The sequence below is a fragment of the Rhagoletis zephyria genome, unplaced genomic scaffold (genome assembly GCF_001687245.7).
Source record: "Rhagoletis zephyria isolate East Lansing unplaced genomic scaffold, Rhagoletis_zephyria_1.1 Rzeph_scaffold_03280, whole genome shotgun sequence".
Lineage (NCBI taxonomy): Eukaryota > Metazoa > Arthropoda > Insecta > Diptera > Tephritidae > Rhagoletis > Rhagoletis zephyria.
In genome coordinates, this window is record NW_016160363.1 from 27,988 (window position 1) to 54,489 (window position 26,502).

The window sequence follows — 26,502 nt, forward strand, 5'->3', positions numbered from 1 at the left end:
GTTATGGCCGATGGCAAGAATATATTTATTTTTTTAATTGCTTGGTAGTCGCCATTCATTGAAGAAATAATCTCAGTTGCTTACAAGTGCTTAATATTTCACAGTAGTCCCCTCAGGTTTTATCTCTGTTATTAAAACAGCTCTATTCATTTCACATTCATATATATGTGCATACATATGTGCATGTGGGTATGTATGTACACCCAAGTGTATGCATGTACATATCTGTGGTCATAAGCAATAATCGCCTGAGTCGAAACCCTGAATTCGGGAAAAAACGCTTTAAAGATTTGAATTGTAATATTAACCGTATGGGGAAACCAAAATATTTTCATTTATAACTTTTTAAATAGCCTAGACAACGATATGCGAGTTTCACATACACATGGAAAAGTAGTTGCAGACCACGATGGCATGTATAACTCAATTCTTTCTTAAGTCGACTTAGGCGGTTATTGCTTATGACAACAGATATTTCTCTTTCATTGAGGAAATGTGGGGAGTTCCGCTTCGCACCGGAGAGAATTTCGGTTTTTGAATTCACCATACATTAAATGTGTTTAGTGAATCTCTGCAACTTCAATAAAAGCCAGTGCGCGATGCGGCACACAGTCCAAGTGGAAATTAGTAAAAGATTCGTGGCCGGACCGTTTCCAACAAGTGCGCAATCACAGGAAAGGAAAATTTCACGCTTACGGAAAATTAAACATTTGCATCGATTTTGTGTGGGACGACAGTCCGTCGGCAATTTGTAGATTGCATTGAAGGGTGAATAAACGCGAGTGTGCTGAATGTGATAATAAGTACATACATACATAGTTATATTTTTTTGTGATCCAAGAGCATTCTTGAAATCGGAGGCAAATCTTCCACTTAACTTCGACAAAGTGCAACGCGTTAGCCAGAAGGCGATATCCAAACCAAAGATAACTACAGCAAGACCAGCGAACAGCGTGCAAGGAGAGCTACATTTGTACATAGAAGAAGAAAAGTGAGATTGAGAGCACAACGAAAGTCGAAGAAAGGAACCAAAACGTAATTTTAGGTACGAGAAAAGTATGTGTAAACAGAATTTATCCGGCGCGTTGTAGAAGCGAATAACACAATCAATGTAAACGCGAAAAAACAACTGCATATATACTTACATACATATGTATAGTATGTACATACATATATACATATAAAAAAGGGGCAAGTTCTAATCGATTTGTTTACGGAAATATTCTTTTACCTTTTGTTATCAAAAAATTATACAAACTTAAGCTTCGTCTATGTGAATTCAGTTCTCTTCCTCATTAGAAACGGAGTGCAATATTTGGCTGGTGGGCTGGATGACATCCCAAAAACATAAATAACAAAAACTGACTTATTAGCAGCGCTAGTGGTAAGTTTTGCATTCAAAAGACAATTACATCTCTGTAGATTCTTGCGCCTTATGTATGTATATATGGACATATGTATGTACGTTCATACCTTTCCAATAAAAAAAAGAGAAAACGAGGGGGTAAGGCCCTGTCTCCACAGGAAAACACTGATGTCGTGATAACCATGTCACAAAATATATTTCCCATGGAGACCGCCAATTTCTCATGGGCTGCAATATATGTACATATGTCAGCGCTTATTGCTTGACATCTATTGCAGGCAATTCGTTAGTTTGACAGCCATATTTTCATTTGAAAGAAAGGGTGCTGGTGGTAACATTGATGAAATTTAGATATTAAATCAAAATAAAAATCTGTTCCCTATTGGATTATTTATGATTACGTTTTAGGAAATTATTCAGCAAGTTTTTTTTTAAGATTTAAATGTTTTTAAACACCGAAATTGAGAGAATGTTGTCTGGTGGCGTCATGCGGCAAATGCTTATTTCAAGACATCAAAGTGCCCACACACAAAAACTTGCAATCACATTGCTCGTCAAAATGACAGTTGGTAGGCCATCGGTTTTTGCCTGTGGAGTTCTGCCGTAAACAGACATAAAAAATTGCTTAGCTCGAAAAAAACATATAAGTAGGTATATTTTATATATAAAAAAATAAAAATATTTCGACGAATTGTTAACCTGCTTCTTTTTTTTGAAGTCGGTTTAAAGTTAAAATCATATCCAGAAAAAACTGTTTGTAGTCAAACGAAAATAAGACATAGAATGTAAAAAACAATGTCGTAAAGGCAACAAAAACATCGTTTAAAGAAGCAGAATGAATATGTAGAAAAAGTCAGTCCGGCAGTCAGTCAGCGAAAATAGGGCATATCGTATATATAAACGGATCATTGCAACAGAGGATTATAAGGTGCATAATTTCCCCTAAAGGGGATGTCATTTGGTCACTGTGATCATCCGGCTTGGTACGTTTGGACTTTTAATGAGGCCACTCGGATGGCCGCATTTATGCGAATATGGCTCAAACTTTGGAGCACTTTATAATCAACATTTGTCCAGTTATAGGCAAAATACATATGCAAAGAAGTGGCCCAAAATATCTCAAAAATTAAAAGCTTGAAGGCAGTCCTGAAAGCTTTCGACCCACACATAGACAAAGTGACGTCCTCTATTATTTGCCGTAGCCTTTTGAACGATGATATGTGTAGTATACATATTTATAGAGAATTCCACTAATATGGTTGCCGGGGCGCACCAGAATATTGATGGCAATTGCACAGCTGACGAACTGACAACTGTTAGTGATCACACCATTATTGTAACCAAGAAACGCTGGAACAACTTGTATTTCTATAAAAGAAACGCTTACGGGCCACTTCCTACTTAATGTGGAATCAGAACCTGCCTTGACCTATGTATGTGACATGTAAGGGCGAGTCGAAAAAGTTACTAAATTGAAAAATAAATTACCAAATTACCAAATTTGATAAATAAAGAAAACAATTACAAATTTAAACGTGGCAACACTGGTCAACTTACTTTATAAAAAAATTATGAACTTTGGAACAGCAGCCTAAATCAGCAACACCAAAACAAAAATAAAAACATATGCTGAAGACTTTTACTTGCGAGACGATATTAGGCTACATTAATTGCACATGCCTGCGATATTTAATTTAATACATAGTTATCTTATTTTTTTTTAATACCCTCGTATGTCAAATTTAAACACATCTTTGGTATTTTTTTTAGCATATCGAGATTTTTTTTATTTTTGACATGTAGATATATTTTAGATTTTTTAGCATTTGCATGAAAAGGCAAAAGTTAATTAAGTTGGAATTGAATTTTTACTTTAAACCAACATTATTAGTTAAAAATACCCTTAAACAGAGTGAGTAAGTAAGTCAATCAGAAAAACTTATTTAATTTTGAGGTTAACGCTAAGAAAATTGATAAACGATTTTTTCTTAGCGTTAACGCGTATTACTAGCTTTAACTTCGAAATTACATAAGTTTGTATGAATTACTTAGTCTATTTACGGGTGTTTTTAACTAATACTGTTGGTTTTTAAGTAAAAATTCAATTCTAAATTAATTAGCTTTTGGCTTTACATGCAAATCGCTAAAAATTCTAAAATATACATGTCACCAATAAAACAATCTCGGCGTGCTAGAAAAAACCAAAGATGTATTTTAATTAAGCATACGTAGAAAATTATAATAATAACTAAATAAATAAAAAAAAATAAATAAAATAAATTTCGCAGGCCTGTGTTGTCGAAGGAGAAATAATGCCTTATGTGCTGCCTGCTTCTGAGTCGTATGAATTATAAATATTGATTAGTGATGTTTCGACCCCAGTACTTAAGATTATATGCTCGAGTAGCTCTACCGCGGTACGCGTGTACTTGGTTGGTATTGAGTAAGATATACAAGTATTTACTTGTTTGCAAAACTTTGTGAAAATGCAACTGAAAAAAGGTATGTATTGCCACAGCTTAAAATATGTTACACTAAGGGTATTCAGACTATACTCGTTATGGTCTTAATTCGGTATTCGGTAACTCCCACCATTGTTTTGATTTTGTAAATTCCGAATATATCATTACTAACTTAACGAAAGGCAAGTCTGGTAATGTGGTAACACACGCGTTAAAATGTCAGCCGCCTGTTTCTGAGTCCTTCCTGTCACTTATTTTCTGGAATTTTCCCGCGCCAAAAGTGCATACATTTTATCAAAAAGTTCAATAAACATTTCTGTCGGGAAATTAATAAAAGTTTATAAATAAAAGAAAAAGAATAAGGGGCGTTCGAAGTTGAAAGTGTCACCGAGTTACCAGATAACGAATTAATACAATAACGCGGAAAGTCTGAATACTTTTGATTTGAGAAAAAAATAAAAACAAAACATGCCAAGAAATTCCTGCCGCTTGTGCAAAAGCACACATAACGTTGCCGTACTGATGTTTTCAGTCCCTCAGGATGAGGACCTAAACCGAAATCAGGCAGAGGTGTGCAACAAAACCAAAGGTCAATGCCAGAATTGAAAAAAAACCAGGACCGTAAATAGCAGTTATTTTTTTCTAATAGTCAAATTTGGCCAGATAATTTTTAGGTTCGAAATAAAAGTCTTTCCGGATAGTAAACAAACCGCTTCTCCAAATTACACAAATTTGGTACCAAATGAAAGAGGATTTAAATAGCTTTTATTTTTTTTTTTATAGTTTAATACAAAAGAAATGCATATACCTGACCCAAGGTATGTTCTATGGTAATTAAAAAACATTTTTATTTAAATATTTTCCTCGTTTATATATTTCAATTTTAAAGCTATTTTAGTCCTCTTTCGGTTGATACAAAACTTGTTTAATTTGGATAAGCGGCTCGTTTATTATTAGGAAATTACTTTTATTTTCGACTTAAAAATATCTGGCCAAGTTTAGCTGTTGAAAATAAAGTAACTGTTGTTTACGGTCCCTGGAAAAAAAGCGAAAATGACGAACTCAAATTTTGCTTTGAAATAAGCGTACATCCTTTATATTATTTCACTTTAGTTATAAGCCATGTGAATCAATTTTGGAAATTGCTGTTTAAAATCTGCCCAAATTTCCAAAGGGTCAATATCATATCAATTAATATCCTTTTGTAGACGGTTTTTTGGCACTAAACGTTTCTACAAATAAATTAGCAATTTATTAGTGCAAATAACTCATACCTTTTGCATAATATTAATGGAATGTATGTTCTAATAGTACATAAATAGTGAAATTTCCACATTTAGAATAGTTACTAGAGCATAGAGTTTGGAAGCATACAAACTAATTTTAATTTGTACAGTGTACATTGCACCAAAAGTCGATGCATCGAAAAAAAAATAAACCGATATATCGATATATATATCGGAAGGTCCAAAACATCGGTTTCATTCGATGCATCGAATAGCAAACATCGATGTTTCTGATGCATCGATATTTTTTCTGCATCACTAGTTCAGACTCGTATGAATAATATGCTGTCAAAATTACTTGCAAAAAACGTGTGTAGTTTCCAGTTTCTTGTTTATAAATTAAAAACTCTTTTTTTTCAAAAAAGAAAGTGAGTTTCAACGAAACCAAAATACTATTATAAAAAACAAGCCTTAAATTTTTTATGTCGGTATGGAAAAAAACGTAAAAACGTGCTTAATACTTACTAGTTCATTTACTTTTAATAAAAAATTCATCTGAGAAAAGTATTTTCGAAAAAAAATATGAAAATGGATATCTTATATAAATTCGCCTTGAAGGAACGAATTGAATAGGGCCGAAAAGAATTCGAGAAGTCTAATTATTTCTTTAAAAAAATGTACGATGCCGATAAATTTTAAAGCGAAGCATGTAGAAGAGTAGAAATTACAATTTTAATGATAAGAAGACAAGTAGTCTTTAGGAAACAAATTAAAAACAAATTAGGTATTTTCTTGGCGTAAAACTTCTGGAATATACAGTATCTCAACTTGCGGATGTTATGTCTTGTTTTCTCATGCACCGATAATAAATTCTATGCACATATATTGTACAAGCATAATTATGTATGTACATTAGGGTGGTCCAAAAAGAGTAAAATCGGAATTGTAATGCTCCAACTCCAACCCCCTAGGATTGGGCCATATTGAAAAAAAGTATACCACTATTTTTTTTTGTTTTGAAATCAGAAAATATTTAGAGGTCGCTCAAAGCGCTCAAAGTTTCCCATGCAATTTTATATGGGAAAAATAAAATTTCTCGTAGAAGTGGTATAGAATTCTTGAAAAACTATATTTTTAGATCCGAAAACTCTGGTTCTCTTCAGGATACTTTCGATTATAATATTTAATTGTTTATTTAATCTTATTTTAAAACTAACGATTTTTTATTGGTCGCCCCATTGCATTTTGCGGGATTTCTGTAGGTTTTTGGCGGACCTATAAATTATAGTTGCGATGAAATAATGGTTAAATGAACAATTATTATTGGGAATCTCGTGCAAAAAAAAAACATAGTTGTCTGGTAGAAAAATATTGATTTTTAACTATTCTATACCATTTCTATGAAAAGTTGTCTTTTTCCATGGAAAACTTTGGGCGCTTTGAGCGACTTATAAATATTTTTGATTTCAAAATAAAAAAATAAGGGCAAATTTTTTCGGTATAGAATAATCCTAAGTGGTGAGAGCATAAAATTTCCGACTTTACTTTTTCACATATATATATTTATGTACTCACATATGTACACTAACTAGCTATTAATGAGCTTATTTAAAAACTCAAACTAGGAAATATAATACATACATATGTACATATTATTCTTTTAGGTCGCTTTTGGTGTCCCAATAATAGTCTCCATTCCAACTGCATACATGCATACATACATATGTACGTACGTATAATGTATAAGTTAAATTAATAAATTAAGAATGAAAAAGTGAAAAATATATTGTACTCGTATTTGTATTTGAACTCATTTATTTTAGTATGTATATGTATGTAAATATGTATACACATATGTACATACTTTGGTTCATACAAATTTGAATTATGCATGCCTAAAATGATAAACTAATCACCCAAGATTCCAGCCGGAGAGTCAGCCGGCTTTTTTCAACTTCAGAACAGACGCAACCAAAGCGTTGCTCTAATTATAATCATTTGTTCGGCCTTAAACACGATCAGCTTTGCCTGGGCATGCCTGCACAATCAGAACTCGAATATTCCGAAACTCAACTTGCCATAGACGCTATAGAAAAGTGTATGTACATATGTACATATTTATATGCACATACATAAGCATGTATATTAAAGCTTTCTACCATACATACATACATAAGTACATACAATGTTGACTTTATGGAACAAATAGACGAATTGTGTTTGATTTTCGTTCCTTTACAAACAGAAACATGACGACTGTTTGTTAGGGATGTAACATCGTTCATAAGTGAAAACGTCGATGTTTGAAAAAGTCGATGTTCCCACAAAAACAATCGATGTTAAAAAACCTCGGTTAAAAAAACGATACAACATCAAAATTTACATATCCCAGCGGTTTTAATAAAATTAATTTAAAAAAGAAAACATATTTTTTCAATTGAAAAATGCACATTTTAATATACACTTACCATGTTTATGTGATGCTTCAATTCGTTCTATGTCAAACATTGTTTTGAAAATATCGATGCTTCGTTTGCATCCCTACTTTTGGTGAATTGCGTTGCGGAAGCTGAGATGAATGTCACCACAGTCACGTTCATATATGCATACATATGTATATATAAATAATAATATACATACATACATACATACGTATAATGCACATATTCGATCAAACCAAAAAATAATTCCCTTCCCGGTGTGAAATAAAACAGCTGCTCAAATGTCAGCCCTAAATAAAAATATTTCTTTCGAGAATGGTTGAAGGAAAACTTATGAAAATTTCAAGTCTCATAGAAAACTAAATGCTCTACGAAGAAGGTTTATCAAACTTGCAATCTAAGCCGTAAAATAAAAAAAAAAAATTGTTATTCACTCAAATTTATGTTATAAATTCTTAGACAAAAACAATAGGACTCTTCAGGATCTTGGGCATATGATCTTGCATTTGCATATTTCGATGCATTTGTAAATTCTCAACAATAAAATGCAAACGGTTGCCATGGTAGCAAGCATAAGGTCTGCAAATGCAAATGCAAGCCCATTTGCACAATATCCTGAACAGAGCTTTTGTTAGCGCCATAATACGCAGCGTTAGCAGCAGAGGCTCTCGGCTGAAAATGGATTAAGTAACTCTGCGGCTGTGATTGCCAGCTCGAATATATTTTAACATTCTCGTTAATGTTGACGTATTTATCATATATTTAATTTTCATAGTTTTCCATAAAAAATTTTGTAAGCTTACGTGCTTGAAGGTATTTACCCGTTGAGATGAATTGCCCTAATATAAAAGAGTTATGAGGAAACCCCGATTAGCTGTCTATATGATCTTACATACTCCTTATATATGTACACGCATGCATGTGCAATTTTCCTTTCCATATATATAAATTTATAATATATTTATGCTAGTTTTCAAATATATGTATGAACATGTATATGTATATGTTGAATAGGATGCAGCACTCTCCAAACAAAAAAAAGTTACTGTTTTTCATCGGCAATATAAAGTGTATTATATTTTAGGACTTCCGCCAAAATATTTCGAAAACTGCGGGACCTATTTGAAAATAGTTCCAAATAGCAAGTTTGTTAGAAATAAATTTCGTTTCTACCAAAAATGTTTCCCTTTCAATGAGGAGGCAACATTTTTTGTAGAAACAAAAACGCCATTAGATTTAAAAAAATATTTTTTTATTAAAAACAACATCAGATGATAAAAGAGTTTAAAAATAATGTTTAAAAATTTTATCAACGGAACGAGATTTTTTTAGGTAGTCTCAAATCAGTCTGCATATATCTGTATTATTTTTCCGACGTATTTTTTTTATAAGTCCGGCGAAAACCGCAACTTTTTTGACGCTGCACCTTAGTTTATTTTACATGCATATCGTTGTTTAAAGTACAAAACGCGTACCAAGATGATACAAAACCGCGTACGTGAGGTTGCAATTATTATTTTTTAGAGAGTAAAAACACTCATATTTCAAAATTGTTCCCTTTTTTAAAAAACAATCGCATTTCTGGCTATTATATTTGAGAACGAATGGATAAGGATTGAGCCAAGAGCTTGTTTGAGCAAATCCAATTTTTGGCTGCAAATGTTAGTTATGCGGCTTTGCAGAATGACGATACGTGGTTTTGTACTTGAAACGACGATATATGTATGTATACATATCGCCGGTTATTTAATGTTCAGCTTCGCCAGAACTTAAACTTCTTTACTTGTTAATTTTTAAATTAGTTTTTTTCTGGCATTTAGGCAAGATCATTAGATGCGCATTAATTTTAACATCTGGCAAGTAATATCAAACCATCTTAAGCTTGATAAAAAATTGCATATTTCTTTGAAAACTATTAGAAAGGGAGAAAAATTCATTCTGAGGTACAAATGTATTTGGGTATGCAAGCTCGTAGTAAATGTTGGGTATCTGTCCTAGGGTTAAACAACGATATGTGTAGATCTCTGCATTCCTAGTCGTTAATATTCAACATTCGTTTGATGCATAGTGGGCCCCTGTGAGAGTTTTTTTTTGTGTAAAATTAAGTGATCTGCATACAGAAATACATATGTAGATACATATATTCACTTCAACGTAGCAGAGCTACAAAAGCACGTCTATGTACAGTAGGAAATAGCGAAGCTGCCAGTGGTCTTCTGCCAAGAAAAAGCTTCCCTCGATGGGGGTTACCTGCAAGATTTGTACACATGTACATTAGGGTGCTCATCAAAAAACTCTTTTTGGAAATTTCAAAATATTACCTCCTCATTTTATTCGTTTTTATATGAAATATTATTATTTTTTTTTATACATTTTTTAAAGGTCATTTAGAGGTCGCGACCTGTCGATTTAGGTCAGAAAATACGATTTCGTAGATTTATGAGTTTTTGAATGACTATTTTTGATGCGATTTCAAAGATCGAATATGATCTGAGGTTTTATGCGATTGCAATAAATGAGGTATCAGTTTATATGAAAATAGATTTAATTTTAGATAGTACTCTATATTTTGAAATTGTTGAAATAATCGATGGTCAAAATTTAAAAAATTAAGAGAAATAAAATAATAAAAAATTCCAACAAGCCTCGCTCGATAATAGATTATTACATACCATTTTAAAAGCCTATATATCTTCTTGTCAGATCATATTCGATCTTTAAAATCGAATCAAAATTAGACATTCAAAAACTCATAAATCTACAAAATCCTATTTTCCGTCTTAAATCGACAGGTCGTGACCCCTAAATGAACTTTAAAAATCTATAAAAATAAGCGATCATATTTTCCATAAAAACGAATAAAATAAGAGGGTCGGGTCTTGAAAATTCCAAAAAAGGATTTTCGATGGGCACCCCAATGTACATATATATGTATGTATGTAAATATGTTGTATATTATATAATTATAAGTGTAAAAACTTTGCTTCATTTAAAGTTAGTGTCAGATCACTTTGCAAGTTCCATTCGAATCATTGGTGTTCTAGCGATAATACTATCAACAAGTTGAAATCTCACAGAGGTTTTTATTAGAATGCCAGTTGCAGCATGATACATACACTTGTACGTACCCTGCAAGGAAACCACGTACTAGTGAATCAAATTTCTAGTGTCGTACTAGGTCTTTATCGCCAAAAAAGAACTAGTCCGATAGGAGCTAGATCCCCACCAGTCAAAAAACGGCGAAAAGTGGTACTTTTAAAAAACTAATTTTTTCAGTTTTTTTCACTAGAAATCTATATCTAAGGTGACGAATTTTGAACTGGTTCGGAACTATAAAAAAGAGATACAGAACGAACTAGATCCTATTTGTCGAATTTAGAACTAGTTTGGAACTATCGAAAAAGGGATGCAGCAGGGGGCTTGTTCACTTTACATAGATATGTGTTCGGCAGCTTTTTCTTTCAAATACGCTTCTATTCTGCATTTCGCAGATGCTTTTTCATAGCTTGGTAATACAAAACCACAATTTGTGTTAACAACATCTTGGGATCTTGGGACCGTCTGGAATCAAAGAAATAACAGCGAGCACCTCTGCAAACTCAGCTACAGCTAAAGGTATGTAAACGTACATTTCTTACAATCATTCAAACAAATTTAATTTCAAATTGAAAACACATTTCTTCCAAAATAACTTAAAATCGCACACACTGAAAAACCAAAAAGACTTAAAAATCATGATACTTTTTTCTTTCGTCTGTCGATTTTAGAACTGGTTCGGAACTGTAGAATTTAGAACTAGTTCGAACCTATCGAAAAAGAGATGCAGGGGGGGGGGGCAATAGACACTTCCTAGGACATCGCCATGTTAAATTCGCCAGTTGTTTGCATGTAAAAGAGATTTATCGCGAACCAGTACTGGGTCTAAATGTACTAGAAGCGCCCCAGTTCAGAACTAGAGATTTTCCCCACAAGGTATGTACATATGTACATATATACGTGCGTATGTATATACAATGAATTCATGTACATATATTATGTATGTGATCATGTGTTTATTAGTATTGCTGTTCGTTGTTCTACACATATATCAGTTTTGTTTATTCAAACAGGAAAGCATACATATATGTATTATGTACATACCTTAGTGCGGATCGAAAATTTAATTGTTCTCAAATCCTTTGGTAATAGTGAAAATATAATGTATTATGGGGGCAAGAACAAGCCTGTAAAATATTAATCCTTTTTTTTAATCTTTAAGTCGCTGTTTCCAAATATATTAATCTGTTTTGCATATTGCGAATTTTTGTAAATTTGGGAACAATTTCGGGAGCTATAATACGAGAGCCTTTATTTTCCATTTATTCCATTTGCAAATAAATGTGGAAGCACTGAACTAGAACAAATTGCACAAACACTAATTAGTAGGGCTCGGAAACTCATGCAAATGCACGTTTTTATTGAACATCTTCAAACGGAAATGGTTAAGTTTTGTTTACGAATCATGAAATTTCCTTTAAAATGGCATTCGATCGTTAGTGCATATTTTTGCATATATTGCAAAAACTACCTGTTTCTGAATATTTATTGCGATTACAACAAACGCAAATTCATTCTTTTACATTTTTGATTTACAACCATTTAAATTTAGTACGAAATCCTTTATCAAAAAATTACCTATAAATTTTTCCCTAATATTCATCTGAATATCTTCTCAGATAGCCAAGCAGCCATTAAGGCACTATGTTATACCTCTGTTAGATCTGAACTAGTGGAGGACTATAGGGGAGAGCTGGCCTATATCAGCGGACTGGCTAAAAGCCCGACAGATCTAGTTCAGATTTTTTTTTATAATAAAAATTAAACAGTATCTAATTAGTAATTAGAGTTAAAAATTTATACATTTTTCATTAGAAGCATTGCCAGCATTGAGGTATTTCATTGCCAGTGTAAACAAATTTGGAAATTTTTTGCGACTATAATATAAATAGATTGCTGCTTACATATTTGTTAGTGTTTGGCTGGGCTTCTTCCCCGATTTGTTTCGTGCGCATTAATGTTGTCACACAAGGGGAGGAACCTACAGTTTTACGCCGACTCCGAAATAATCGATAAATCCGGGTGGTAGACGCAGAAGTTATTTTTTAATACAGGATTATATCATAACTTGGCTTTGAGAGGAGAAATTTTGTATTTGAATTATGTACGTATTGGACTGTTCAACTCGAAAAAGCAGAAATTCTAGCTAAACAAAAAAAAAACCGAATAAACCAAAATATGGAAAAATTTATTGGGGGCAAGAGTCTCTTATTTTTTTACAGGATATCCGGAATCCGGTTATCTGGCAAAATCTCTATCCGGCACATCTCTAATTATCACATTTCCAAATTGATAAACTTTGAATCAGCTGCGCGGGCTAGAGATATGTTTTAAATTAATCTTTCGTAGCTTGGATCTAAGACAACATAACATTACTATTATAATACGAACAAAATTGACCCAGCCTAATATACATAACATATATGAAAAACATATGTAAAAAAAAAACTAAAAGAAAGTCACGTAGACATTATATGGCGTTGCAATTGTTTACTCTTAAAATATGTAAATGTCTCTTATATTTCAATTCGCTCTCTCTTCTGCTCTGACTTCTCTCAAATGTTAATTTGGCAAACTATCTTTTTAAAAATCCACTGATATTGGCTGCGTTTCCTCATACCTTTCCAGATAGTCCCATTTGACAGCCAGAATAAACAGAATGCGTTCGAAATATATGTACGTTAACGTTCTAAAGAATAAGTAAACAAAAAAGTTGATTCCAAACGTTTAAAATGAATAAATAAATGTAGCCATTGTAAATGTAATGTTTGATATTCAATAAATATTTCAAAGTGGTGGCTGCGCATCGCTTATTTTCAACAACTTCCAGCAAGTTCCAACCTAAGAGTTTTCTTATTTTGCCTAAAACTTAAACGTATTCCTCCTAAACGTGGCGCGCATTAACGTTTTAAAACTTATTACCAAATTCTGTTACTACACATAATAACACCATTTGCAAGATAAACAAAACATAGTTAAACACCGAATGAGTGAAAGTGATAATTGCACCACTCCTTGGAATTCATTATCGATCCCGTGTGGTTTATTTCACTGGTCAACATCGTTTTGAAAAGTAATGTGTGCATGTGAAAAAAAACAACGTTACCCATGAATTCTATTTCACTATCACTATGTAGTGCTAGTGAAATTTGAAATGCACTACCACTAACCATGTAAAATAAATAAAAATATTATAAATAGATTGATAAAGTGATAAACATTGCTTAAATAGATTTCCATACAAAGTTTGAGAGTTCATTTACCAAAATAATATATATATAATTTTATCAACAGTTTATCACTTTTGCCGAAGACACCTAATATTTTGTAGGGAAAGTAATAAATATTTCATATGGGAACGGCGAGAAACACATAACGTCGTTATCGATGTTAACCGATGATTAGTGTCAACCAGGCTTTGAGCAACCGGCCCTTAATAAAAATTTCAAAAATGCTAAATTTTAATGGAATGAGTAAAAATATATGTAAAAATATGTTATTTTTTATAAAATTATTAAATAAAATGGGTTTTTAGCTTTCGTAAAAAGAAATAAAAACCTGCTAATTTGTTGCACGTTTTGAAGTAATGCGTTTTTGCTAATGCATAAAATGATTCGCTCTATTTTGAAACATGAAGTCTTAGATTAAAACTCTTGACCTGTGGATAATAAAGATTTATTTTTCTTAAAGAGTTGCCACCTGTTAAAAAATTAAAATCAAATTTTTTAATAAATTAATTATTAAGAGCTGGGCATCAATCGAAGTGTATATGAAAAGAGTTTAATTTAATTTAATTAAGAAAATCAGATTCCTTTGGAATTAGAGGAATTAGGTTATTCAAATAGATAGGTATCACAATATGGGAGTCAGACGAAAGAGGTTTAAGAAGGTTAGCTTGCAAATATTACGAAGAGCTTTGTAAAGTCAATTTAAGTTAAACTAAAATAATAATTGTGCCAAATCAAAGGTTTACAAATACATACATTAACAATCAGTCATTTGTTCTAACTACATTCATTTTAAATTAACGCACTCTTAAATTAACTCAGGAATGTTTTTACTCTACACTTATTTCTTGCTAAATATGTCCATTTTCCTCTCTTGGGTCTGATACCCATATTGATATACATATTTCAGTTATCTTATTCTCTTAATTAAAGTGAATTTACTTTTTTAAACGTGTGGCAATTCTTCTACGTGCCGTTGAGAAGTAAAGCATTTTCAAAACCATTTCAATTGGTACCCATATTGTAATATCAAATGAATTTAGCATATCAAATCATTTTAATAAAAATTGTTGAGAAAAAAAATAAACTCTGTTGCACATCTACAGGCCAAGTCCCGTCATTTGACACCTCACTTTTGAAAATAGAACGAACTATATGTATGTACATACCTATGTAAATGACACAAGAACCCAAATTTTCAATTTCAAACTGCATTTAAAGTGAAACTATGAAAGCCATCCAAAAATAAATTCCAGTTTTGAATTTAGCATCCTCAATTATTTATACTAAGAAGCGAATTTTCACTTAAAACCGCCCATAAATCTATTTTTGCCGACATTTGAGCGTATATATGTATGTACATACAAACTATATACAATATATAGGTACGTACATATGTGCATAAATACTTATATATATACATATGTATAAACGTATGTACGTATTTATAAGCATTAGCGAGCAGTTTGCCATTGTGATTTGAAGTTCATCAACACAAACAGTTAGATATGAAAAACAAGTTTTCCCATAGCCGCCTGTTTTGCTAATTTATATGCGAAAAAACTGTTTAGCATCTTTTGTTTATGATTTTTTTTCCCCTGTTTTGCTCTTACAACTCGATAATGCCTGCACATTTACTAAAGATATTAATAAATAACTGGTTGGTCGTTTCAAATATTGTAAATCTTTGGCATATAAAATTAGTAATTAGCATTGCCTTTAATCGTTAATCTNATATTTGCATATTTACTAAAGATATTAATAAATAACTGGTTGGTCGTTTCAAATATTGTAAATCTTTGGCATATAAAATTAGTAATTAGCATTGCCTTTAATCGTTAATCTTCTAAATGCTTTTTTAACTAATATCTAACCTTAAGAAGCGCAGTAGTTTTATAAAAAAAAAATATATATATATGAACAAAATTATGAAATGAGGTAAATAAAATCCTCTGCCTATTCCTTTTGTATGCCCCGTTATGGTCAAAATGTTGACGGATTATTTTTGAAGTCCAGTTATACTAGAGTGTGGTTATTTGGAAATTTTTTTAATTGTAGCTGAACACGTTCTCTACAAAAATGTCTAGACAACACCACTCTGCGGTCAGTCAAACCAGATAATCATTAACTTATGATCTAAAAAATTAAATTTAACTTATTTTGTTAATAAGGAATACCTTCATAGCCAAAAGTACTGATATGAGTAGGTATCAATACTCCGACATTTTTCAGGTATCGATACTTTCTTTCGATTCTACTTCCAAGTAAAAGTATCGATACCTGCATGCGACATATTATATAAAAGCCAGGGTTGGGCACGCTGCACTAAATCGAGATTTTCACTACCACTAGGGCTTCAGTGATAGTGCATTTCCTATTTCACTATATGGTTAGTGGTAGTGTATTTCAAATTTCACTAGCACTACATAGTGATAGTGAAAATTCTATTTCACTATCACTATCTGGTGAGCGGTAAGGGAACGAAGGTTTCACTATCACTGACTAATTATACTAGTTTACAAATTTAGGACAAGTTTGCGATCTGTGCAAATTTCTTAGGTAGCCAATTCGATAGTTCTTTATACCAGATCAAAGGTCTTACGGCATCATTTCGTTATTGAATAGAATACTTTCAGTGAAAGTGTCAGAAAATAAAACCCATTTTCTTTTTAGAAAAGTGTCACTATTCTTCCATATGAACATTAGGATGCCCATCGAAAATGCTTTGTTTGAAAAATTTCAAGACCCTATTTTCTAGGGCGTGGAACCCCTCAATTTTCCAAAATGATATACATACAGTTTGACCAATAGGACAGATATACCCAAGTATCATTAATCCGCACCAAAAAGTTGGGGAGATATGACGAACGATAAAAATTTTCTCCCTGCTGGGGGCGTGTCTTTTATCTTTAAAAGTAATAATATTTCCGCCGGGGATCACATTAACCTGCTGTAAACATTTTACAAAGATCGGTTTAGTACTTTGGACGCCCATAAAAGACACATACACGTACATATATGTATATACATTTATTTTTATTTACAAGATGTCTAAAATCCTTACAACAGGTTTGTTCAAAAATTTATAACCACCAACCATATAGTGGTAGTGAAATTTGCAATGCATTACCACTAAAGTGCATAGTGGTAGTGAAAAAAATACATACATATATATGAACAAATTGAGGTGGGTAGATGACAACCCTANGCCTCAAACGAGTAACGGAGTATTTATAAATCTTCAGACGGCAGTGTAAAATATAATAAAAATAGTCTTAACTTCTTCACTATTCATATTCGTTGTCTAGTATTGATACTGCGTTCTATACTACAAGTGTACCACCCTCTTGCTACGAATGATTATAGCTACGTAGATACGGAAGACTACAATATAGATATTGTATTTCTACGAGTACTAAATATATACCAAATGCGTATTGCTAGACGATTTTTCTGAGTATTTATTTTTACCAAACAAAACTTAGTTCGATAGTGTTTCGCATCAAATGCCTAGCGTCGATTAGACGATTTCTAGCCGAAAAATATAGATATATCGCCACTTTTAATAGAATTTTTTCGTTGGTCATTTTGTTATTTCCATAAGTACCATCTCATACTCATACACTTATTTGCTTGTACCCTCAACGGCGCTGCACATACCAGTCAGCATTTGGAAGAAGTTTTGTTGAAATTGTTTGTTACAAGTTGTTCAACCCACCCTTTTTTCTGTGGCGCGTTTTTTTTTTTTTTTTAAATAGGGATATTCTCGCAGTCTTGCAAAGCCCTTGCACGGTGCACGGATTGCGCGGTTTGCAAAGCTGTCCCTTAGGAAAACCGGTTTATTTTATTTTTTATAAAAATTTGTTTGAACCGTTGCTGCGGCTCGCTTTATATTCGTAGCTACTCTGCGATTAGTTGGGCGCTTAAAATGATTGATTTTATGATTGAAATGCTGGCTGGGTTGTAATGTATGTATTAATAATTTATGAATGTTGCATCTCGTGAGCAGTGATGTGCACTATATGTATTTATGTGGGTACATATGTACATATGTATTTGCTTTTGTTGCTTTTTGATATATATCAAATATATGTTGGCATGCCAGCAACACTAGCACAGTTAACCGGAATGAGGCAATTATTCAATAATAGCAACTGTTGCTACTGCTACCCTACACTTTATGTGGAGCTTTACAGCGCAGGGGTGTAAGGTGTTGAAGTAGAGCACCAAGTGCCGCACTGTAGTCCGAAATTAGGTATTTTCTTAGTTTTATAGATTTATCGGCTCCGACGCTTTTCACCCGTTTAAACCCGTACCAAGAAACTACACGAAACTGCTTTCAGGCTGGCAGCTTTGCGCAATATCTATGTATCCAAGTACAAAATTATTTTTACAAGATATTTCTAACAAATGGAGAAGGAGGTCACGCACTCGCCGACCAATTCTGAACGCACCATCAGTGAACTCTGCATCCGATTTCTGTTGAATATTAGTTCCTGCGTTAAGCGCAAATTCTCCACTAACACCAATGAGGTCAGTCCGTGCACGCGTTCTAGCAGTCTAGCAGCAAATTCCATCCGCAAAACATAATGCGCTTAAAATCCTGATTATGCCAACTTAACATAACGGAACTTAGAACTTAGAACCCAGAAAATCAAAATGAACGTGGCATTAAGTTACGTTAAGTTTCAGCTGTTCGATTGTAAGCAACATCCATTTAAGATACTTTTCAAGTGAGAGCCTGTAAGTTACGTTAAGTTGCCATAATCAGACCATAACTCTGGTGTCGTAGCGACAAGAAATTACTTTGTGCGAGATACCCTATTTCCTCCCCTATATAAAGCTACCGATGTCTTTCTCAGTTTATTTAGGAAGAGTTGCATTGACTTCCTGGTGAATAAGACGAGTTCTGTCTTACTAGGATTGACGGTGAGCGGTTGAGATCAATCGGCGCACTAACAGGACTGCCAACTATCCTTGGCTAAGCGAGAATAAATGTCGACTAAGCTGCTATTTGTTTAATTTATCATTTCTTTCCATTTATCAGAAACAAGAAAATTTAGGAAACTGTTCCTGACGTTGTTCCTAAAAATTTGTTTAAAAGCTTTCGCAAACGGTTTTCCGTGAAACCCTCTTCAGAATAAGTTTCAGAAAATTTTTATTAACTAAGCTGAAACGAAAAACAAAATTCTTAAGAAGTAGATGTTTGATATTTTTAACAAACGTGTAATGGAATTGAATTTGGCCTATCAAACTATCCAATAAGCAAATGCTTGACCGCTGCTAGAACACTGTGCCACTCGGTCACTGTGCACCACCACATAAAGAGCAAAGAAAAATTGATGCACAAAAATATTGCAAAATCACGTCTTATGAGGCGAACTAATGTGTTTCGTTTTTATCTTCTTCTTTTATTCACCATACCGGCGAACGTTGCCACTATGGCACTGATGAATTTTCAGTCTGTAAATATGGCACGACTTTTGCGAAAGATTTCATTGAAGCAAATGGTTTCAAATGAACAAATTAAAACTGAAATGAAAGAGAAAATAGCTTTCGCATAAATACTAATAAGGTGCCAGTTCGACAGGTAATATCAAAATGTTTACATATGCGCAGATACCTTGCGCCTATGTACATGCATGCATATTCATAAGTAGTTAATCAGCTAAACATGTCAGCGCGCGCATGCGTGGATTAGTAACCAACAGTGTTGGAGGCTGGGCGGCCAAACAGGGTTACGTTGATTAGCCGGTTGGCAAATTAAAAGTCTGTGTGACATGAAGACATGCCGATGATAAAGTAAAACAAGTTTTAATTGGCTGTGAGGAGAACTGCTCGTTTTGGCTATTTAAACAAAAAACAAAAAAAAAATATTTGATTGATACATTTTCCATTGAAATTGAAAGTGCATAGTGAGTGTTCCGTTGGCGCTTGGCTGTGTGCTTTTTTTGCGGTGCTTTCCACGTATTTGACATTCTGGCTCTAAAATGCGCCAGGAACATAAAGTACTTTCGGAAGTTGTAATGATGCCTCGTTCGTTGGAACTTGAAACCACGATGGAGTGGAGGAAGAAAAACCTCATCAAGGTAACCCTGCAAATCAGTAAACAAAATAAATCCTTGCGCCTCCTCGTCTCGACGTGGTCGAACCCACGCATTGGGGGTAAAGCTTAAACCAGTGCCATCCCTAAATGACTAGAAGGCATACACACATATATACCAGGGATGAAAGCGTAGGTACAATTGTACCTTTTTCCGGCATTTGCTGACCGAAAGGTACATTATTTAGGTACAATCACTTGATTTTAGGTACAATCATCTTTTGATCAAGTGAATTTTTATCCTTTTTTTCTATTTCCATTACTGTGATAATATATTTACTTGTCGGCATGGGAAAAAGTGGAGAAAAGTGGTCAAAAGGAAGAAATTAACGGAATCATATTATGTATTCTCTCAAACATTTTAAATTGCATTTAGAACAGCCACTACGAAAAATTAACACTTTACTTAGCTATCCTAAAACTGGTAATTTTTGTTATATTTTTTTATATTCGTAATTAGAATTAATTTCTTCCGTAAAACGTCAAACGGCACTCTAGAACGATGTACTCCCTTCTCCCCTTGATGGTGTGAAATGTACAAACGCTCTATCTTTGCAATTGTTGGAATGCATTTTTTAGTCTATTGAAACCATAAAAGCTAAAGTTGCCCGCAAATGATAACATTTTTAACTTGTCTACTGGTTTTATTCGCCTGTACAGTCCTGGGTCTAGGATTTATTCAAATTTCATATTTTCTGTAGGTGAGGGCCTCATCTTGAGGCAATAGCTATTTGACCAATATTCGCTATTTGATTTCTGGAATATATAGAGCCCTAACCGCCAAAATAACGTAAGCGACATTTTTTTCAAAATTTTCTTTTTGATGCAGAAATTTTCCTAGAGCATCTAGATACATTTCTGCATCAAAAAGAAAATTTTGAAAAAAATGTCGCTTACGTTATTTTGGCGGTTAGGTCTCGATATTTAAACTGCTTTCGAATATACTTACGGCAATTGCCATTATTTTCTCTAGACTTGCTGCAGCTATTAAAGGGAATCGGATAAATTAGCAGACTTTTCCTGTTGTTTTATACAAAACTGGAGTAAAGTAAACTTCGCAAGGCGTGTTTTTGGTCTATTTCGCCAATATTTTCCAGTGATCAAAATTAGGCAAAAACAAAGCTTCTCCGTTTCCCATTAGACTATTACTCTGGATGTAGATATTAAAAAAGGCTTATCAACTTTAAAGTACATCCTCCTTTTGTGCTCATATTTTAAAAAATATTATTAAAAGACTACACACGAATGATGTAACTTTTTTTTTTTAATTTATTGCATTTATTTTATGATATTCGGTACAATCTGAAATTTCCATTTTTCATCCCCGATTTTTGCTATTCACAGGCACATGTTTAAATTACTTTTTGCCTGTTGTTAGTGACTTTTTAGGTCTACATTAAAAAGTTGTTGAAGCTAAGATTATATAATTGCCATTCTAGGTATGCTAATTTAATGCCATTCGATTGTCAAATACAAATAGTGTTCGAAAGCATGACATTGGCCGCAACAAGCCCGTTTTTACCGCAAACCAGCTAACCAGTTTTAATCATTATTGTTAATGGTTATAACGAATTACGGCATTTACGATGTGACATTCACTCTGTCTGTGACGTTCCTCAAGTGCCATTCGATCCTGCTTCAAGCAGCCGATCGATCGCCCCACTCGCCGCTTTTTAGCTTTTGAAAATCCATATCTTAACTGGTATTGTTTGCTTAAACGTACAAACGTACTCGTATGTAGATGCATATGTATGTACGAATGAATGAATATTCATATCTATCGACGTGCGTACATACATACATACATATGTATGGAATATGTATTTATGTACGTAGATATGTATGTATATTCAGTGATTTGCTTCTCAATAAATCAAATTGAATTACTGAATTGGTTTAAGCGTTTCGAATAAGCTAAAGTTTTTTACTTTTAATTATGAACACTAACGCACTTAACGTAATTATATCGCCCGTTTGTTGGAAGAAGGCCATAACCAAAAAACATTTTTATTTTAGCCACATATGTATGTATGCAGAAATTAGGTATATAATTTATTATAATGAATGACACAGGGATGAACACAATTTTTCTTTAAAGATACATAACAAGTAAATTTTACACAATAAAAAAACGATATATTCGCGAAACTATGGACGAAATATAGTAAAACTGCATATTTAGGTTTTTCTCTCTGATTTCAGGATTTATTTTTAAAAGGACTCTGAATTTTCAAAAATGTTCATTCAAAAAATTATTTCATTAAAAATATGAGTATCAAATCAAGGATAAAATTGGGTAGAATTAAAAATTATAAAATTTTTGGTGAAATTGCCTTTTTTCTGCTAAAGAGATAGAGTATATCCGATATACACATTTGATGTTGCCTTTTTTTTGAAAGTAATAAGGGGTCATATGAAATGGTGCAAAGATTTTTTGTATGAAAAATTATCAGGAAATTATGTTACCCATACACTATGTACACATGAAAATATCTCGCAAACTTATCCATAGAATAAAAAATTAACTCGATTTTCGGGATCAGCGAGCAATTCTATATAGGAATTGGAAATGCAGTGACGTCTGTTGAACGTTTTTCCTGTAAACCAATGTTATTTTTAGGTTTTTGTCTTCTTTTAGTGCCTTCTTTTGCCTTTTTTTTGCTATTTCTAGTGCCTTTCCCTGCCTATTTCTCTATTTTATTTTGCCTTTTTATAGGTTTTTGGGTCCTAAAAATCCGTTCCCTGATAAAGACAAATGGATAGTGATTATTTTTTTTTTTTATTGTATGTTAAGGACTAATTACGCATGACCACATCCTTGAATTTCATCCTGCTAAGTTTATTAGCTTAAAAATATAAAATTAAGTAAAAGCGCACCAAACCACTTTTACGTTTTTAAATTCGACAGAGTTTTGTCTTTCATACGGTACCCATATTGTTATTCTACATTGCATTGAATTTTTAATGAACTTTTCGAATTAATCGTATTATTGAAATTTCCAAATCCTGTTAAAAGAAAGATGAAAGACTGAAAACGCAGTTTTGCTATATTTTATCCAAGGTTTCGGGTGTATGTTGATTGTTTCGAGTGTTTTGAATTGTTTTCGTTTTTACAGCACGGTGTAAGGTATCCCACTTTAATGGGTTCTTTTTTACGATGTTCAACAATTTTGAAACAAATATTATGAATTACATATTCGTTTTGCAATGACAGTGTTTTGCGGTAAATTCTTACTTGAAAGGAAATGAAAAATGAATTTGATCTACCTTGCACAAATCTTTCACCGTGGCATGATTTTTGTGAACTCTCGGCAATCATTCATTAACGTGGCCCAATCAAAGGCCTTTCGAAACTACATTAGCCAATTTGCTATCCCCTTTCGCACAAATGGCGTCGTTTAAATAATTTATCGTTAAAATCTAACAAAACTCAGTTTTCTACAAATCAGCAACAATTTTTCCGTATTTGAGTAATTGCACAATTACATACTCATGCCTCTAAGCTCCAATTTAAGAAGTTAATGGAAATTAAATTCATTAAATTGTATTACCTAAACAATTCCCTGTAGGGAAATCCTTTGGTAATTAACTACTATTAACTACTTTAATATGAAGAGAAGATGAATTAATCCGCTAGGTGTCACTGGTGCGACGTATTTGAAAACCACGTATTTATGGTCCGATATGGTAAATATTTGCAATGCATATTACTTATGTACATGAAAAGAAAAATTTGCCCGTATTTTTTCTGCTTTGGTTCGCATTTCAAATGTGTGTATATTACTTGCATGAAAAGCAATAACTCCACAAATATTTTTCCCGATAGGTGGAGCAGGATTTGGAAAATCCGTAATTATGGTCCGATTTGTTTCATATTTAGAACATATATTACTTATACCATGTTCGGACCGGCAACGAAAACAGTTTGAAAACTAGTTTTGGGATTGGGCTGTTAGTGTTTTCGTTGACATTTCTTGAAACCTTTTTTTAAAGTTTTGCTGCGAAACAACAGAACCAAAATCTTATTCTATCATTTTATTTTCATTAACAACCTTTTTCTTTTATTTTTATTTTAATTTGGCCAGCCAATTAACAATAAATCCGATCTGGCATATTAAAGATAATAAAATATGAATTCCCATTTCGATAAATAATCGAAAAAACTAGTGCAGACACCGATTGGAATGATTGGGACTTGAGTTTTCAAGTAGTTTTCAACGAAAACTGGTTTTCGTTCAACCAATTTTACATGGACGAAAACACACAATTTACGCAACGAAAACACTTTTTCGATGTCGGTCCGAACATGGTATTGTATGGAAATACATAAATACCGCCACAAAAAATATTCAAAGTATGGGTAGGGTTGGAAAGGTAATTAAAAGACCTTTGATTTCAATTGTGTATATAACATATATGTAAATATATATCTAAAAATTATTGCAATATTTTTTTTTTTAATATAAATTAGTTTTTCTTAAAAAAACTTTATTAAAAGATATGCACAAGATAAGAAAGTGCACATAAAAACCTTTAATTAAATATTTGTTTTAAAATAAAAATTCTTCGGTAATATCACTAAATATTAAAATATGATTTTATATTGTTAAGAGAAAATATCGCCTTTTTTTTTATTCGAAATTTTCACTTTATATTAAAATGTCATATATGAAATAAATTAATAAAATATAATCAGCCTTGTCATGAGCTTAATTTGCCCCGAACCGGTTCACTTTTCACTTTTGGTTTCCATGGTTTTACTATGGGCGTATATTATGTCAAACGGCAAAGAACTTTAGTATCGACTTAATTTGGGCTACAAATATACTCCATTAAAACCACTTAAATTAATTTTTCTGTAAACAAATCCTTTTACCTGAAGAAACGAAAAATCAGCTGTTTTTGTTCAGACAACGTGATTTAAATTTAATGACTTCGATTATTTAAGATACTATCGGAAATGCTTTCTATCTCGAAAAAAAAAATAATTAAGTGTTTTAACCACTTGTGTAAACAGTGTTACACAAACGAAATACATGGGAAAAAAATACCGAACACCGAGTCATCGAGTCACCGAGTACCAAGCTTCGGTGTGAAGACCCATAATGTCTACTAGTTCGAGTACCTGCAAATTTCTTACAATTTACAAGTGTATAGCTCGATTAGAGCTGCACGAATAGTGATCCGTTTTTAATGACCGCAAGTGTACATATTGTATGCACATTAGGGTTGTCCAAAAATGTATGGGAGAAAAGTAAAATCGGAAATTTAATGCTCTCGCCCCCTAGGATTGTTCTATACCGAAAAAAATATACCCCTGTTTTTTTATTTTAAAATCAAAATATATTTAGAGGTCGCTCAAAGCGCTCAAAGTTTCCCATGTATTTTGTATGGGAAAAAAGACTTCGTAGAAATGGCATAGAATCCATGAAAATCAAAATTTTTCAATCTGAAAACTCTGCTTCTCTTCAGAAGACTTCAGAGAATAATGCCCAATTGTTTATTTAAACGTGTTTTAATTTAAACTATTTTTTCTTTTTTTCTTTTGTATATTTCTGTTTGTATATTTGATTTTTTTTTGGGATATTTCGGAGACCCTTAAAAAATAGTTAAAATTAAAAAATGTTTAAATAAATAATTGAGCATTATTCTCTGAAGTCTTCTGAAGAGAAGCAGAGTTTTCAGATTGAAAAATTTTGATTTCCATGGATTCTATGCCATTTCTACGAAAAGTCTTTTTTTCCCCATACAAAATACATGGGAAACTTTGAGCGCTTTGAGCGACCTCTAAATATATTTTGATTTTAAAATAAAAAAACAGGGGTATATTTTTTTCCGGTATAGAACAATCCTAGGGGGTGAGAGCATTAAATTTCCGACTTTACTTTTTTTTGGACCACCCTAGTGCACATACAATGTATTTGGTAAATACTCTTCCAAATGCAAACGCATCTCTTAAAATATACAATGTGTGCAATATGAGTTCTCAGGAACATGTGTTAGTTTGTCAGTATATTAATTCAAGGTTTTTTCTGGAGCCTCATAAACTTTATTTGGCAGATTTACAATCCGTTTTTGCTTTTTGATTATGTATGCATATACTATTTCAAATGCATTTGTGCTCTGCTAACCGAATCTTTGCACCAAGTGGCAAAAAAACTAAGATAGAGTTTGTGCCGATAGGGGCAACACAGGTCAATAATAAAACGCACATACACCAATTATACAAATACATACACTTACCCTGCAGTAAAATTTAGATACAGTATGTTAAAGCGCTAGTTCTGCCCCATACATTGCAGAACTATTTCTGAACTAATGCAAAACGGCTGCAGAGAGGGACAGTTGAAACTATTGGTGTGCTAGTCGCGCTCTGTTGAGAAGTACATTCACAAATTCTCACTTCTCTACAATACTAAAATAGCTCAGCGGGAATGCTTCCGACTCTAACATCGTTGGTCGCGGCTCAAATCGCGGTGGAGGCAGCTGTGATTTTCAGATTTAACAAATTAAATTGTGGAGGGCCGCTTAAAAATTGAAGAGAAAATGATCAAATTTAATATAAGAAAATAAAGGAATAC

General features: G+C 32.8%; 1 long non-coding RNA gene across 2 annotated transcripts; it reads left to right on the top strand.

The window, feature by feature from the left end:
- The first annotated feature begins 577 nt into the window (after positions 1-577).
- LOC108368732 (uncharacterized) lies at positions 578-23,944 on the top strand. Of its 2 annotated transcripts, XR_001848413.1 has the most exons (4): positions 579-1,045; positions 1,300-1,384; positions 17,933-17,936; positions 23,934-23,944. It is a non-coding gene; the product is annotated as an uncharacterized LOC108368732 (long non-coding RNA). The 2 variants fall into 2 exon arrangements; XR_001848414.1 differs by lacking the exons at positions 17,933-17,936; positions 23,934-23,944 and adding an exon at positions 6,719-6,766 and having other exon boundaries at positions 578-1,045.
- Positions 23,945-26,502: the final 2,558 nt, after the last annotated feature.